This window comes from Phyllostomus discolor, chromosome 3 (assembly GCF_004126475.2).
Source record: "Phyllostomus discolor isolate MPI-MPIP mPhyDis1 chromosome 3, mPhyDis1.pri.v3, whole genome shotgun sequence".
Classification (NCBI taxonomy): domain Eukaryota; kingdom Metazoa; phylum Chordata; class Mammalia; order Chiroptera; family Phyllostomidae; genus Phyllostomus; species Phyllostomus discolor.
In genome coordinates, this window is record NC_040905.2 from 136,936,040 (window position 1) to 136,953,088 (window position 17,049).

Sequence of the window (17,049 nt, forward strand, 5' to 3'; positions counted from 1 at the left end):
AGTTCCAGCAAAGTAGACTCCAGGATCCTAAGTGATCCAGGCTGCTCTTGGTGTGTTTATGCAAACGAACAATCAAAATTAAAAGCGGGACTCCAAGTAGTCCCTTTAATAACAGTGAGGGTGATCTTAAGGAGAAAAATGATGGCGTGAGGGAAATACAGTACTCAGCACTGAACATCAGAAATGGCGCAACTAACTGTCTTGAAAATTTGCTTTTCAATTTACAGGCACAAAGGATCTGTGAAATTGCCATTGTCAAATATCATTGTAGCAAGGGCCTTGGAACAAGATGCCTTCCCAAAAGACAGTCTCACGGGCACAGAGACCGGCTTGGGAATTTTTGTGTAAAGGAACCCGTGTGCCCTTCTGTTTTTGGAGGGCACATGCCTAGAACCTCATTACCTGAGTGATTGACGGTAATACAGACCTCCCTGCAGGAGCCCATTTTCATCATCTCCCCCTGAGATTCAGTGGCTTGGCTGAACTAAGTGGTTGGGCTGGTGAAGGGTTCGGGCGGCCTGTGGGTTTCCCTTTGAGCTGATGTTCCCATTTCTGTCTTGGTGGCTTGGACAGAAAAGGGCCCCGATATCTGAAAGGAGGGGAATCCTAACATATCCCCCTCGGCCCGAGGGTAGCATACTGGGCCACAAGAGTTTCGGGTAGGTGTAGCGCGCCTTGTACACCTTCCTCCTGATAAGCCATTTCTTACCTCAGCCCTTGCCTTTGCCATTTAGTGGCTAGGATTTAATTGTGCCTTCCAACTTTTTCCAAATCTGTCACCTCCAGAATAGGACCAGGATGCCACCGGTCCAGTAATGCCAGTCATGCCTTTGGGCACTGAGCCTGAGACTTCCTGGTGACAGCCAGCTGGCCAGGATTCTGTGAGGCCCTTCCCCTTACAGGAAGGACTCCCTCCATGCTGCATCCCCCACCCCCTTTCAGGGCACCCCTGACCCATGGGTGGGTAGAACAACGTCCATTTCCAGCCGGAAGCAGTTACGAGAAGATGAGACCTTCGTCCCTTGTCCTTTAGAAGATTATAAAGTGGGTGTAAGTGGGGGTAAGCCTGAAAGGAGGGATTGGAACAGGGTGCAGCCAAGAGGGCAGCCTCAGAGAGGGATCTGTAATAAGATCCAGACGAGCCTGGAGATAATTGGCTCCACGCCACAGGGCCACACCTGCCCAGAATCTGGCAGCTGTAGCCAATTGTGGGAGGGAGCCGCAAATGGGGCCTCAGAGGAGGATGGGCGTTGGGATTTAAACCGAGACGCGCCAGCCATCTGAGGGGGACAACCATGCGCAGCCCTGCAAGAGAGAACCGCACAGCTTTAGCAGAGTGAAGCCTCTCGCGGCCTTGACGGAGTGGAGACTCCCGTGGTCCGCGCAGAGAGGACCACGTGCCTTTGCCAGACTAGGGACCCCCGCAGCTTTAGGAGATACGGTACTCTGGACTGGGCAAAGGGGGGAGGAAGGAGGGACTGTGTCTGTTTGCGGGTGCTTTAAGGGACTTTAGGGTTTTTGGTGAAGACATCACGTCCCTACTTTAAGTTTGCATAGCATTCGAGAAACGTTTCCTTTCCTTTTCACGCATCTCTGGCATGGAGGGACGTCTTTCCTCTGGCGGCGGACATAACGGACCCGGGGGCTTCTTTCTATCGTCCCAGACCGCCCCTTGTTTGTTCTGGAACAGTTTTGGGCCACCCAGATGGGACGATGATTGTCCGTGGCAGACCGACCCCCTCAGGTGCGAGAGAGTGAGACTTCGGAGTTCTCCCAGTCTCGAGAATTGCTCCGCAGGCGTCCTGAGGGCATCGGCCGCCTCTCCCAGCTGAAAAGGTGAAAAGGAAACGAAACGGAGAGAGAGCAGAGGCGTGAAAGTGTTTTGGTTGAAAACTTGGTTTCTGAATGCTTTTTTTGTTTGTTTTTGCAATAAGGGAGCGGGGATTTTGGATATTGGATCTTGAAATACCTGGTCTTTACGCCATCTGTAACCTTTGCTTGCTTTGTTTGCACTTTTGCTTGCTTTGTCGGAACTGTGAGAGTAGTTCTGAGCCAGTCCCTAAGAGGGGCCCATTGCGTAGAATCCGAAGGGATTGGGAGAACTAGTGGGCTAAGTCGACATACAAGATTCCCTTGACTAAGCAGTTCAAGGTTTATTATTGTAACACGGCGTGGCCCACTCATGTTTTGGGTGATGAGCTGAGATGGCCAGTGAATGGTGCTTTGAGTTACTGCATCACTGCTAGATTGAAACAGTATTGCAGGCGGTGTGAACTATCGGAAGAGTTACGCTATCTTAATGCATTTATGATATTGCACAACAGCTTTGTGCCAGAGACAGAGAAGCGTGTGATGGTCCAGAAGGGAAAAGTGGTCTCAGAACCCCTCCGTGATAGTGGAACCCAGGAAGAGAGAGAGAATGAGGAGATAAGTCTCACGGATGCGCTGAACCCAGGGAATGGGAGCTCGCAGGCAGGGGGAACTCCGGTGGTGCTGCGACCTGCCCAAGAGGTGGGGGCCGCCACGCCTCCCCAGCCCTTGCAGGTGGGAGAAGTCTCCACCACAGATTCTCGAGTTGGCTCCTTTAGCTATCCCCACAAGCATATGGGAGGGGACCCCTGGGCTCTGGAAACCAGAACCGGCTGGCCGGCGCCGTCTTTACAGGCGGGCGCATCCTGCGTTCTGCCGCTACCTTCACAGGTGGGAGGGGCCTGCGCACCGCCTGCCTGTGGGGCACCCCAGCCCCAATGGGTCGGGGTCGGCTCTGGAGTCCCGCTGCCCCAGCAGGTGGGTGGTGCCTGTGCTCTGCCTCCATCCAGCCCCCTGTGGGTGGGGGGCGTCTCCGCGGGGCACCACGCTCTGCAGGAGGGAGGGGCCTGGCCCCCGCTGCAGTGCGAGGTCTTTGGCCACCACCCTGTGCAGGTGGGTGGGGCCTGGGCCCCTCAGAAGCGTGAGGCCCTGGGGCACCGCCCTCTGCAGTTGGGAGGAGTTTGGCCCCCTCTATGGGGCGAGGCCTTGGGGCACCGCCCTCTGCAGGTGGGAGGGGCCTGGCCCCCTCTGCAAGGTGAGGCCTTGGGACACAGCCCTCTGCAAGTAGGAGGGGCCTGGCCCCCTCTGCAGGGTGAGGCCCTGGGGCACCACTCTCCACAGGTGGGAGGAGCCTCCGAGAGGGCACCCCCTACAGAGCTGGTGGAGGTTTCTACACCTCCAGCCTCACACGGGATGAGAACTACCACTGCTGGGGTACCTCCCCCTGCACAGGCAGTGGGAGCCACCTCAGTACTGTCTCCCCCCGTAAAGCCAACTGCTCCGCCTCCACCGGCTGAGCCATATGTGTCACCCTCCAGAACTCGCCAGGGCACCTCCTGTACCTGGGGAGCCTCCAAAGGTGTAGCCAGCCAGTACCCTTTGAGGCAATACGCGATAGGCGCAATGAATGAGGAAGGCCAGCCCGCTGGTTCCTATTGGGCTCATACTCCGTTCTCCACTTCCGACTTGCTGAACTGGAGGGACATGCCAATCCCTCATATAGGGGTGACCCTCGGAAGATGGCAGATCTCATTGCCTCTATTTTTGCCACTCACCACCCAAACTGGGCAGACGCACAGGCCCTCCTGAACGTTTCGCTAACAGCAGATGAAAGACGTTTGGTCTAAGTAGGGCTGATCAGGAGGCCCGGCGTCGCGGTGATGAGGACACCGAGGGAATTCTTAACCCAGTGGAGGCACTCCCTCGGGTACACCCTAAGGGCGACCCGAATAGCAGAGATGGCTTAACCTCTTTAAGACACTATAGAAAGTGCATATTGGAAGGACTTAGGAAAGGAGTGCCCCAGCAGAGGAGTCTGAATATGATACAGACTCTCCAGCAGAAGGCAGTGAGGATCCTTCTGAATTTCTAGAGAGGATCTCTCAGGCATATAGGAAATACACTGACGTTGATCCAGAGGCACCAGAGAACGTGAGAATGGTAACCATGTCTTTTATTGGGCAGAGTGCTCCGGATATCAGGAGCAAACTTCAGCGTGTAGACAGAGTAGTGGGAATGAGCTCCTCCCAGCTAGTGGACATAGCCTTGAAGGTCTCCAGTGCCCGCGAAGCAGGGAAGTCCAAACGGGCCACCGTGTTTGTGGAGTTAGCCCAGGGAAACCAAAAGAAGTGGGGCCCTAGGGCAGAAAAGGGAAACTCGTCGGGTGCCCGCCACTGGGCCAGAGGCAAAAGGGGCCCTACGGAGAAGAAAGGCGCACTAGGCCGTAATCAATGTGCCTATTGCAAGGGGGGGGGGCGGCACTGGAGGAACGAGTGGCCCCATCGCAAAAGGGGAAAGGAGCCAGGGTTAAAAGAAAATGATGGTTACCTCTGGATGCGAAAATTATGTGTAAAGGTTGTCAAAGTTTTACACCTGGAGTAGAGGAAACCCGAACTACTGGTTTTATGGTTTCACGGAAAAAGAGCAAATTGCTCACATTGGTTTTGTTTCTGATCAGAAACCTGTCCCTGAAGACCTAGGAGAGGTCACCTGTAACAGGTTGGGGAGCATGCCTTTGCCACTCGGGACCCAGGAAGCGTCATTTGGGGCTGACGAGGGCTTCAGCCAGAGGCAAAGGGGGCGTGTCTCTGCCAAGAGACCGGACCTGGGGGAGCGTGTCTCTGCGAGGCACCAGTGGACGCATTGGTGCAAGGGAATGCTGCTACCTGTGTATTATTCTGGAACTCTATGTTTTGGATTTCGCTCTGTATCTGCTCTGAAAAGGAAATTGAGGATTCCAGGGAAGGTTGAAAGTTCATGCTCTGTAGGAAAGTTTTGAGAAGCCTGGTGGATATCAGAAGGAAAAGGATTTTCCTTCACGCTTTGTATTTTTCTCCCTCCCTGACCCCTCCAGAATTTGGCATTCTGAAGGAGTGAGCAATGATATAAGGTTCCTTTGCATAAAACCTATAAGACCAGTCGGTAATAGTGGTTTGGTTAACCACCAAGACTTTGACTGGAATGTCACGCCTGCAGGAGGCGTGTATGGGTTCCGGTCGTCACCGGACAGCCCTGAGGAGCTCGGATTGACTTGTGAAGCGAGCGTATGCCCACGACAAAAGCCTGGTACTTTGCTTGGTTGTGTGGTTCATGGCAGTCTTTCCAGGGAAGGAACGACGGTTGCTTTCCTGAAAGATGGCCAAAAGGAACCTGGAAGCACAACGGAAGCCTCAAGGATTTGAGTGAAACGACTGGTACAGGCGAAGCCAGATGGCGGATGTGTGGCTCTGCTTCTGTGCCCCAAGTGGGGTCGGACTGAGAAGTCAATGTAAAGGCTGCCTGTGTGAGTTCCAGCAAAGTAGACTCAAGGATCCTAAGTGATCCAGGCTGCTCTTGGTGTGTTTATGCAAACGAACAATCAAAATTAAAAGCGGGACTCAAAGTAGTCCCTTTAATAACAGTGAGGGTGATCTTAAGGAGAAAAATTATGGCGTGAGGGAAATACAGTACTCAGCACTGAACATCAGAAATGGCGCAACTAACTGTCTTGAAAATTTGCTTTTCAATTTACAGGCACAAAGGATCTGTGAAATTGCCATTGTCAAATATCATTGTAGCAAGGGCCTTGGAACAAGATGTCTTCCCAAAAGACAGTCTCACAGGCACAGAGACCGGCTTGGGAATTTTTGTGTAAAGGAACCCGTGTGCTCTTCTGTTTTTGGAGGGCACATGCCTAGAACCTCATTACCTGAGTGATTGACGGTAATACAGACCTCCCTTAAGGAGCCCATTTTCATCATCTCCCCCTGAGATTCAGTGGTTTGGCTGAACTAAGTGGTTGGGCTGGTGAAGGGTTCGGGCGGCCTGTGGGTTTCACTTTGAGCTGATGTTCCCATTTCTGTCTTGGTGGCTTGGACAGAAAAGGGCCCCGATATCTGAAAGGAGGGGAATCCTAACATATCCCCCTCGGCCCGAGGGTAGCATACTGGGCCACAAGAGTTTCGGGTAGGTGTAGCGCGCCTTGTACACCTTCCTCCTGATAAGCCATTTCTTACCTCAGCCCTTGCCTTTGCCATTTAGTGGCTAGGATTTAATTGTGCCTTCCAACTTTTTCCAAATCTGTCACCTCCAGAATAGGACCAGGATGCCACCGGTCCAGTAATGCCAGTCATGCCTTTGGGCACTGAGCCTGACACTTCCTGGTGACAGCCAGCTGGCCAGGATTCTGTGAGGCCCTTCCCCTTACAGGAAGGACTCCCTCCATGCTGCATCCCCCACCCCCTTTCAGGGCACCCCTGACCCATGGGTGGGTAGAACAACGTCCATTTCCAGCCGGAAGCAGTTACGAGAAGATGAGACCTTCGTCCCTTGTCCTTTAGAAGATTATAAAGTGGGTGTAAGTGGGGGTAAGCCTGAAAGGAGGGATTGGAACAGGGTGCAGCCAAGAGGGCAGCCTCAGAGAGGGATCTGTAATAAGATCCAGACGAGCCTGGAGATAATTGGCTCCACGCCACAGGGCCACACCTGCCCAGAATCTGGCAGCTGTAGCCAATTGTGGGAGGGAGCCGCAAATGGGGCCTCAGAGGAGGATGGGCGTTGGGATTTAAACCGAGACGCGCCAGCCATCTGAGGGGGACAACCATGCGCAGCCCTGCGAGAGAGGACCGCACAGCTTTAGCAGAGCGAAGCCTCTCGCGGCCCTGAGGGAGAGAACCACGCGGCCTTGACGGAGTGGAGACTCCCGTGGTCCGCGCAGAGAGGACCACGTGCCTTTGCCAGAGTAGGGACCCCCGCAGCTTCAGGAGATACGGTACTCTGGACTGGGCAAAGGGGGAAGGAAGGGAGAACTGTGTCTGTTTGTGGGTGCTTTAAGGGTCTTTAGGATTTTTGGTTAAGACATCAGTGTTCTACTTTAAGTTTGCATAGCATTACTTGAACGTTTCGTTTCCTTTTCATGAATCTCTGGCATTGAGCACGTTTTTCGTCTGGCAGCGGACATAACGGACCCGGCGGCTTCTTTATATTGTCCCAGGCCCCCCTTGTTTGTTCTGTAACACACTCAACCCACTGGGCTACACCAGGCAGGAACAGATTAATATATTTTTTTCAAATGTGGAAAGTGTAAGAGACAGAAAATCATAAGTAATTAAGAAAAATATCACCTGTCATAATTAACTTAATCTTCACAATTTTGAGATTTTCTTCTAGTCTTTCCTCATGTATATATTTTTAACATATTTTCTGTATTATTTGTAATTATCTTTTGTAAGTATAGTATTGATTTACACACATCACTAAATAACTTTAGATTACATTATTTAAATGGCTGTTATTATGCCATATGCAAGCATCATAATTTACTTTACTATAACTCTCCTTTCTGTAAATTTAGGTTTCTAGTTTTTCTAGAATTCTAGAATTCTAGGTTTCTATAGCTAAAACATGACAAATATCTCTGATGTTATTTTTTGTGTGAATCTCTGATGTTTTCTCTAGTATACTAACTCTTTAAAGTAACTACAAACAATATATAAATATCAAAACGGGGAATACTTCTTTAAAGTTTTGGAAGAGATGTTGACAAATTTCTTGTAGTAGAAAGTTTGCATTGATATATACTATCAGTAGTATAAGCAAATATAAATTATTCTGCATGCTTAAAATTATTTTCATTTTAAATTCACCAATTTTATAAGTAAAATGATAGAGTAATTTTAATGTTCATTTCTTTGGTCACTAGGGTGAAATTATTTGTAATCCACTTGTCTTTTTACTTTAGTTATTTGAATAAAATTGAGGTTCTTATAGCTTTCTGGTCCTTTGAATTGCTCTTTTATGAATTCCGTATTAATGGTTTTTGTCAATATTTATATTGCCATATTCATTTTTCCCAACTGAAATTTATGTAGGAACATTAAAACTGCCATATGTGTAGAAAAGTTTCACCCCATTTTTTTTGTCTGTAGAAGAAAGGAACAAATCTATAGAGAAGCAGATGTGAGAGACTGTGCAGACCCTGAGAATGGTAGAAAGAATGCCTATGATGTTGCTGCTGTTCTTATTCCCATTACACAGATGAGGGAAAGAAGGCTTAGAGAATCTAAAGACTGTAAATCTCAGAGGCAGCCAGTGAATCTCAGGAGAGGGACTTCAGCCCAGGTAGGTAGGATGCTAAAGTCTGTACTCTTAATCAATATGCTATACTGACTCCCTTATTTTCTCTTTGTTGCTATAGAGGCTGCCAAGATCATTCTTTTTTTTACCCCCTTGGTTTGCCAGTCACTCATACCCACCATAATAATGTGGGTTCGAATTGTAGAGGAGTGGGTGTGACATAACTAGATATGTATATCTTTATGTATCATTTAATTGTATTATTTCACTGGTTACAATTAACAAGTATTTATTACTCTGTTTGAAAAATGTCAAATTGAGAAAATATAGTAAATATAGCAGATGCTTTAGGGTATGTATAAATCCTCATTTCCATGAAAAAAATAAGTGTTGTGTTCTGCTGTTGGTGTGCAAAGTGTTTTATAAATGTCAATTAGACTCTGTTAGTTGATAGTGCTAAGTTCTATGTCCTTGCTGATTGTTTGTTTAGTAGTCCTATCAATTGTCAAGAGGAGTTTTGAAGTCTCCAACTATAACTGTGGATTTCTTTATTTCTTCTTTTAGTTCTACTTATTCTTGTTTTACTTCTTTTGTAGCTCTGTGGTTTTGGTGCACACATATTTAGAATTGCTGTGTCTCTTGGGTGGAGTGACCCTTTTGTCATTATGTAATGCACCTCTTTTTCCCTGCTAAATTTCTTTGCTCTGATAAAGTCTACTTTATCTGATGTTAATATAGGCACTCTCTCTTTTTTTTTAAATTAATTCTTAGTGTACATTGTTTCAGTATTTTATGTTCAGTTATAATTAAAATGGGTTTTTTTCTTTTTAGACATCACAGAGTAGGCTCATTTTGTTTTTATCATTCTGGTCAATCTTTGTCGTTTAATTATACATTTAGACTATTTACATTTAATGTAATTTTTGATTTGTTGATGTTTCAGCCTGCCATTTAATTGCTGTCTGTTTTTTACTCTTTTTTATTTCTCTGTTTTCCCCCTGCCTTTTAGTGAGTTACTTGAACATATTTTATGCTTTTTAATTTTGATTCCATTTTGATTCAGGTGTAGTTTTTTTTAGTGTATCTGTATAGATTTTGTAGTGATTGCAGTTATGAATGCATAAATTATCACTGATGGTGTCAACATTGTGGTCGTTCAGTTTTAAGTGTAGAAACCTCGGTTTATGTCTCTTTATCCTCCCTTTTTATAAAATGCAATATGATATGTAACATTTTATATTATAATATACTACACTTGTCTTAAAAATAAGAAATAAGACACCGAAAGTGGAGAGAGACAGGCACACTGGTTAGGGACCTCGAGACCCAAGGAACCACAGAGTGGTGAGCTCCCTGAGAATCCTTTTTGCCTCCCATATATCTCAGGTTCGGTGTGGGAGAAGACTGGACCCAGGAAAGATCAATCAGAGAGATGGAAAACACAAAGAAAAACCTGCTCTCCATAGCTAAAGACCTGGGAAAAGAGCAGTTTAGCGAGACAGAAAACTTTTCAACAATGACCACCTTACTTCAACCAAACATGGAGACACACAGGTCCCCTGCTAATGCCAGCTAGCAAGACTGATCAGGAAGCATAAACCACTCTTATTATCACCACTCTCATTTGGTGATAATAAGTAATTTCTATTCTTCTAAATTTGAAGTTTGTTTATGGCTCAGAATATGATTGATCTTGGTGTATGTTACATGTGCACTTGAAAAGAAAGTATATTTTGCTGTTGTTGGGTGGAGTGTTTTATATATTAATTAGGTTTAGTTGATTGATAATGTTACTCAGTTCTTTCATTTCTTCATGATTTTGTGTCTTGATCTAACAATCTTTAGGGAAATATTGAAGTTTTCAACTGTAATTGTGGATTTTCTTTCCTCTTACTTTTATCAGTTTGGGACTCATTTAAAATTCTGTTGTTTGGTGCATACATAAATTGTTTTCTGTCCTTAGAGGACTGACCCTCTTATTATATAGTGTCCTTTTGTAACCTCAATATTATTTTTTGAAGTTTACTTGGTCTGATATGTATATACTTACTCTAGTTTTCATTTGTATCATGTTTGCATGGTGTATTTTTCTCCACCTTTTTCCTTTTTATCTATATACATTTTTAAATTTGGAGTAGATTTCTCAGAGTATGTTTGGGTCCTGACTTTTTATTTAATTCGAAAGTTATTGTATTTTAACCTTATTCTTTTTTTTCTTTTAAAAAATTTTATTTATTTATTTTTAGAGAGGGAAGGGAGGGAGAAAGAGAGAGAGAGAGACATCAATGTGCGGTTGCTGGGGGCCATGGCCTGCAACCCAGGCATGTGCCCTGACTGGGAATCGAACCTGCAATACTTTGGTTCGAAGCCCACGCTCAATCCACTGAGCTACACCAGCTAGGTTAACCCTAATCTTTAAATCATTCCCATTTAATGTGATTATTGATATAATTGAATTATAATCTATTGTTTTTGTATTTTTCATTTCTTCCATCTATTCTATGCTTCCCCTCTTTTCTGCTTAGAACAGTTTTTATGATTCTAATATAGCTCCTCAGTTACTATTTATACTTCTCTTAAATTGTTTTAATAGTTAACCTAGGGCTTATCTAAAGAAGATATGTGCATTAATAATATCTTAGGGAAGATATTATTAACTGTGTGTTAATAGTATCCTCCTATGGTATTATACTACTTCATGTGTGGTATAAAGGCCCTACAACTGAATTTCTCAATTCTTCCTTCTTGCCCTTTGTGCTGTTGTCATGCTTTTAATTTTGTCATGTGGTATCAACCTAAAACGTGTTGCCACTAGTTTCTGGTTTAGAGTAATTAAAAATAAGAAAAGATCAAATTTCCTTTCATTTATTCCATTTCCTTTACTCTTGTTTCTTTTTTTCATATCTGTTTTCAGTCTGACATGTTATTATTTTTTAACATTATACTAATAGGTACTTTAAACATAATACATTTTGGACTAATAATAGTGCTAGCTAACACTTAGTAAACATTTGTTATTTTTCAGGCTCCATGCTAAAAGCTTCTCAGATTTATTTCATTTAATTTTTACCCCCCCCCCCCAAAGAGCTAAAGCAAATCAAAATAAAGCAAAAACAAAGAAGACCTGGAAAATGAGTATTGTTAGAATGTGGAACTAAGGTTCAGAGATGTGCTATAATTTGGCAAAGTCCCACAGCTAGTGAGTATCGTGGCCCAGGGAGCTGAAGCCAGACCTGCCCGACTTTAGATCCTAGGCTTCAAACCAGCAGACCATACTGCCTCAAGGTGAATTTTGTCCTACCCACCATATGGTGTCTTTTCTATGACGTGTACCCACAGAATGTCTTGTCTGTATACCTCTTTAGAACAAAATACTTCCAGCTGTTCTAAAATTCTGAAATAGCTTTCATTAGTATAAGCACACTTTTGAGATCTGTATTAAACCCAGGAAATCTGTTGCCAGTTAGTAGGATCTGCATATATGATATGCCACTCAAGATGAGCTGCCTCTGGGAATAAAGGAAAGCAGTAGATACAGTTCCTATCTTCAAAGACCATGGTTTCAGTGGACAGTTAGAACATTAAAAGAGAACTGTAGATTCTGTTTTTATGGGACAACTCATGAACATAAGGAAATGAAAGTAAATAATACATGATGTGAGCCAGTGGGAAAAAATGGACTTTGTAATATTATTTTTGCTTGAAGAACTTCTAACATCATATTTGTAGAGTAGGTATGCTGATAATAAATTTGTGCCATTTTTGTGTGCAAAGTATTTATTTTTTCTCATTTTTGAATATTTTCACTGACATAGAATTCTAGGTTGACAGGTTTTTTTCCCACCACTTTAATGTCATTGTCTTATAGCTTGGATGTTTCTGATAAGAAGTTCATTATAATTTTTGTCTTCCTCTGTATACATATTTCTTTTGTATCTGGCTATCTTCAAGAATTTCTCAGTTTCTGTTCTTAGCAATGTGAATATAATAGGCCTAATTTTTTTTGTATTTGTTCTACTTGTTGTTTGGGATTATTGGATCTGTTGCTTCATGACTATCATTAATTTTGGAAACTGTTGGCCCTTATTTCTTCAACTTTATTCTTCTGGCCCCTCTCCCCTTTTTTATCTTTCTTGTCCTCTGGAATATTGTTCCATAACTCTTGGATGTTCTTTTTTTAAAATTTTCTATTTTTTTGTTGGGTTTCAGTTTGGATAATTACTATTGATATTTCTTCAAGTTTATTTATTTTTTCCTTGTCTGTGTTGATCTACTAATGAGCAATTGAAGCCATTATCTCTGTCTTACTTCTTTCTGTCATCTTTCTGATGCAATTACTCCACTGATCTTGTATGTTTTCTACCTTTCAAATGGAAACTTTTAAAATAATAATCAGAGTTATTTTGAGTTCTCTGCCAAATAGTTCATATCTGGGGCACTGTAATTTGCATAGTTTTAAAGTTGTGCTCAGAATTGCTTACACTATGTAAGTTTATAGGGAAACATGACACACCAGCAAGCTCACTTGGCCAACTTTCTAGGAATAAATTGAAATAATAAAACAGAAGAAACGCTCTGGCATTGTTAGAATATTATTCTCCCTAGAATACTCTAATGTGGTACATCTAATTCCACAACTCTAAATTCATAATCTCCTCATCACAACACTTTACCTCTCCTCTACCTTTTGTATAAATGTACAAAGCAATAATTTGTATCATTTTGAGTGTAATTTTTAAGAAGGATAGTATGGATTATTTTTGATTCCATTTGTTTAAAATGTTTCTTCTTTTTCTCCTATCATAATCTTCCCTCACTAATTTCTATAGTTAACATCTCTTTATAAAGTGCTCTTTAGGCTCTCACACATGCTTTGATAACTAATATCAAGATTTTAAAAAATATATAGTGGTGGTTTTAATTTCGAAAACAGCTACAAAAATTAAGTGGGTAGCTTTGCAAGATAAACATAGCCCCCCCCCCCCAAATATTGTGACAGTTCTTTAAAAAAAGACTTGGACTATTTTGCTTATTTTGATATTAAGGAGCATGTTCTTATGAGGGATTTTTTTTTGACATGTGAATAATATAAGCTTTATTTCACAAGTGATTCACCCATCCACCCATTTACTACCCATTTATCCACTCATATGATTAAATGAATGTATTTATTCAGCAAACATCTTCTGAATGCCTGTGAAATATTTCATAAATACTAAAGAGATGCTTCTTGCAGGAAGTTTATGACTTAATGAAGAAGATAAGATGTGATAATAAGCAACAATAATACACAATAAAATATGGCATTCTTACTTCTCCCTAGAAGTAGAATTTGTGTAGAATATCTTTAAATTGCTACTTAATTTTCTGCATGCACACCATCCTGTGCTCAGTTGCACAGCTCAGGCTCACTAAAAATGATATTTCTGGTGTTTCTTTCATGTTCTCTGGGGTTAATATTCTCTCTCTGAAATACATGCAAAATCCCAGTAATATTTATATTTATAAGAGTTACAAGCTCTAGTATGAGGCTCTGCTCCTGAAACTGTTGGAAGTCATTTGAACAGCTTTTCAGTGAAGATTAATGGTTTTAGAAAAGAAGAAAAGAAATCTAAGTCTGTCAGCTGGAAGTTAACTGGAAGGGATGTAACAGAAAAAAACCAGCGAGGATACTTCGAAAGTGAGGTGTGTGTGAAAAGTATATGTTGGAACTGAAGCTTTGATGAATTACATGTGTAATGCTACTGGCAGGGAGGTGTCAAAGTTTGTGAATAACAACAGAAAATATATTGAGGGTTACTATTCTAGAGAATAGTAACCAAAGGCATTTGTTTGAGTTAAATTCATTTGCCAAGACAGACTTAGAAAGTAAGCTGTCCCAAGTGGAGCTGTGTTGCTATAAAGAGACACAGATTGCTGAAATAGAGAACAGGCTGACAGTGACCAGGAGGAAGGGAATTTCAGGGGAAAATGGGAAGGGCTTGCAGGAACAAGTATAAAGGACACATGGACAAAAACAAAGGTGGGGGGTGAAAACAGGAGGGAGGTCTGGAGGACTGCGGTGGTGGGCTGGGATGGCATTAAAAGGCAGGAAACTGTACTTGAACAATTAAAATAAAAAAAAATAAAACACACACACACACATACAAAAAAGAGACAGATTGCACTTGCAATATAGACTCAGACATTCAAACTTCCAGTGAGCATATGACCCTGCAATTAAACAGTTTTGCTCTCTCTGTCTTTCTGGTCTTTCCTTATCTCCTTGGGTCAAAAATCTGGTGGAACAACCGAGTGAAAAATGAAATAAGTAGAAATTTGCTTCAGGAATGTTAGCTATTCCTCAAATACATATTACATTTCGATCATTTCTTAAAACACAATTGAGACAGATTTCACTTTGATTTTCTTTGGAATCTTACCTCTTTTGAGACGCTTATGACTCCTTGTATGTAAGTCCCTACAAGCTCTTCTGTAAACTTTGACTCATCATTAGGTGCTTTACTCAAGGATCCCTTATTCCCTCACTCATTTTAGGGGTCTAGAGTCTCAGACGTTCTGCCACATTTCACATTATTGAAAGAGGCAGGGAGGGACAAACAGGGTGCCATCTCTTTATGATTAAAATGGAGTTCTCTGTAGGGAGGATAAATGGTAACAGAAGGAGAATTAATTTGGGGTAGTGAACATACAATACAGTGTACAGATGGTGTGTTACAAAATTGTACACCTGAAATCTATATCATTTTATTAGCCAGTGTTATCCCAATAAACTCAATGAAAAAGAAAGATGAAAAAACAATACATAAGTTAAAAACAAAACAAAGTTCTCTGTCACTTGCCCAACTGTCAATATAGTCTGCCTGGGAAAGCCATTACTGAGTGAGGATCTGTAGACAAGGGTCCTTATCCTTCCAGAACAAGGTGTCCTACTCCACTGTCCTGAGACAAGGCAGTGTCATCTTGGGTCTGAGATGATTGCCCTACTCCTCAGAGATGGTCTAGTCTGTGCTATTTAGCACATCTTTTTTAACAATTTCATCAGAACAAAAAATTCTTTCTGAGCAATAAATTTGAATGTATTTCTGAAGCTATAGATCTGTATGTTTTTCACTGTATTCAATGAACCTTACTGAGGTTAATGTACTTAAGAAGAGGGAAAAAATATTAGCTAGGCTTAGAAGATTATGTACTGTTAGAAAATAACTGCATGCAAGGTGAAAATTTTATTCTTCAAAGTTTGGATTTCGGCAAGACAAACTCTGAGTGATTATAATTCCTTGAATGTTTAAACAAGTTGCTGTGAAATATAAGTGCACTAGGAATTGTTTTTTAAGCATAATACTTAAAAATCATAATGAAAATAATGATTATATTGTACTACTATTAATGTACTATGTGCTATGGTTTTTATATGCATTAGCTCATTGATTTTCATAACTCTTGAGATTAAGTTTTATTTTGTTATACATTTTGTAGGTTTAAAAAAGTTTAAGTAATTTACTAAAATCACACAATGTTGAAACTTTAAGAAGACATATCATCTTAGAGTCTCATCCTCTAATATATAGATTTTGCTATTTGCTCCTTTTTTCTTTTTAAAATATATTTTATTGATTATGCTATTACAGTTGTCCCATTTTCCTGCTTCACTCCCCTTCACCCTGCACACTCTCTCCCACCCATATTCCCTCCCTTTAGTTCATCTCTATGTGTCATAAGTTCTTTAGCTTCTACATTTCCCATACTACTCTTGCCCTCCCCCTGTCTATTTTTTACCTACCATTTATGCTCCTTATTCTCTGTACTTTTCCCCCGCTCTCTCTTCCTCCCACTCCCCTATTGCTGATTCTCCATGTGATCTCCATTTCTGTGGTTCTGTTCCTGTTCTAGTTGTTTGCTTAGTTTCTTTTTGTTTTTGTTTTAGGTGTGGTTGTTAATAATTGTGAGTTTGCTGTCATTTTACTGTACAGTTTTTCATCTTCTTTTTCTTAGATAAGTCCCTTTAACATGTCATATACTAAGGGCTTGGTGATGATGCACTCCTTGAACTTGACCTTACCTGAGAAGCACTTTATCTGCCCTTCCATTCTAAATGAAAGCTTTGCTGGGTAGAGCAATCTGGGATGTAGGTCCTTGCCTTTTATTACTTCAAATACTTCTTTCCAGCCCTTTCTTGCCTGTAAGGTCTCTTTTGAGAAATTAGCTGGCAGTCTATGGGCACTCCTTTGTAGGTAACTCTCATTTTGTCTTGCTGCTTTTAAGATTTTCTCCTTATCTTTAATCTTGGGTAATGTAATTATAATGTGCCTTGATGTGTTCCTCCTTGGGTCCAACTTCTTTGGGAATCTCTGAGCTTCCTGGACTTCCTGGAAGTCTATTTTCTTAGCCAGAATGGGAAAGTTCTCCTTTATTATTTTTTCAAATAACTTTTCCACTTGTTGCTCTTCCTCTTCTCCTTTTGGTACCCCTATAATTTGGATGCTGGCACGTTTAAAGATGTCCTGGAGGTTTCTAAGCCTCTCCTCACTTTTCTGAATTCTTGTTTCTTCATTCTTTTCTGATTGGATGTTTCTTTCTTCATTCTGGTCCACTCCATTGACTTGAGTCCCATTTTCCTTCCTATCAGTTCCCTGTACATTTTCCTTTATTTCACTTAGTGTAGCCTTCATTTTATCATCTAAATTGTGACCAATTCAACCATTTCTATGAGTGTCCCGATCACAAGTGCTTTGAACTGTGCATCTGATAGGTTGGCTATCTCTTCATTGCTTAGTTGTATTTTTACTGGAGCTTTGATCTGTTCTTTCATTTGGGCCATTTGTTTTTTTGTCTTGATGTGCCTGTTATGTAGTGGGGGACAGAGCCTTAGGTGTTCACCAGGATGGGTCAACCCAGTGGCTGGGATGTGATGCTGTTTGTGGGGTAGGGGTCTGACAGGGAACAATGGCACTTGTTCCGCTCTCT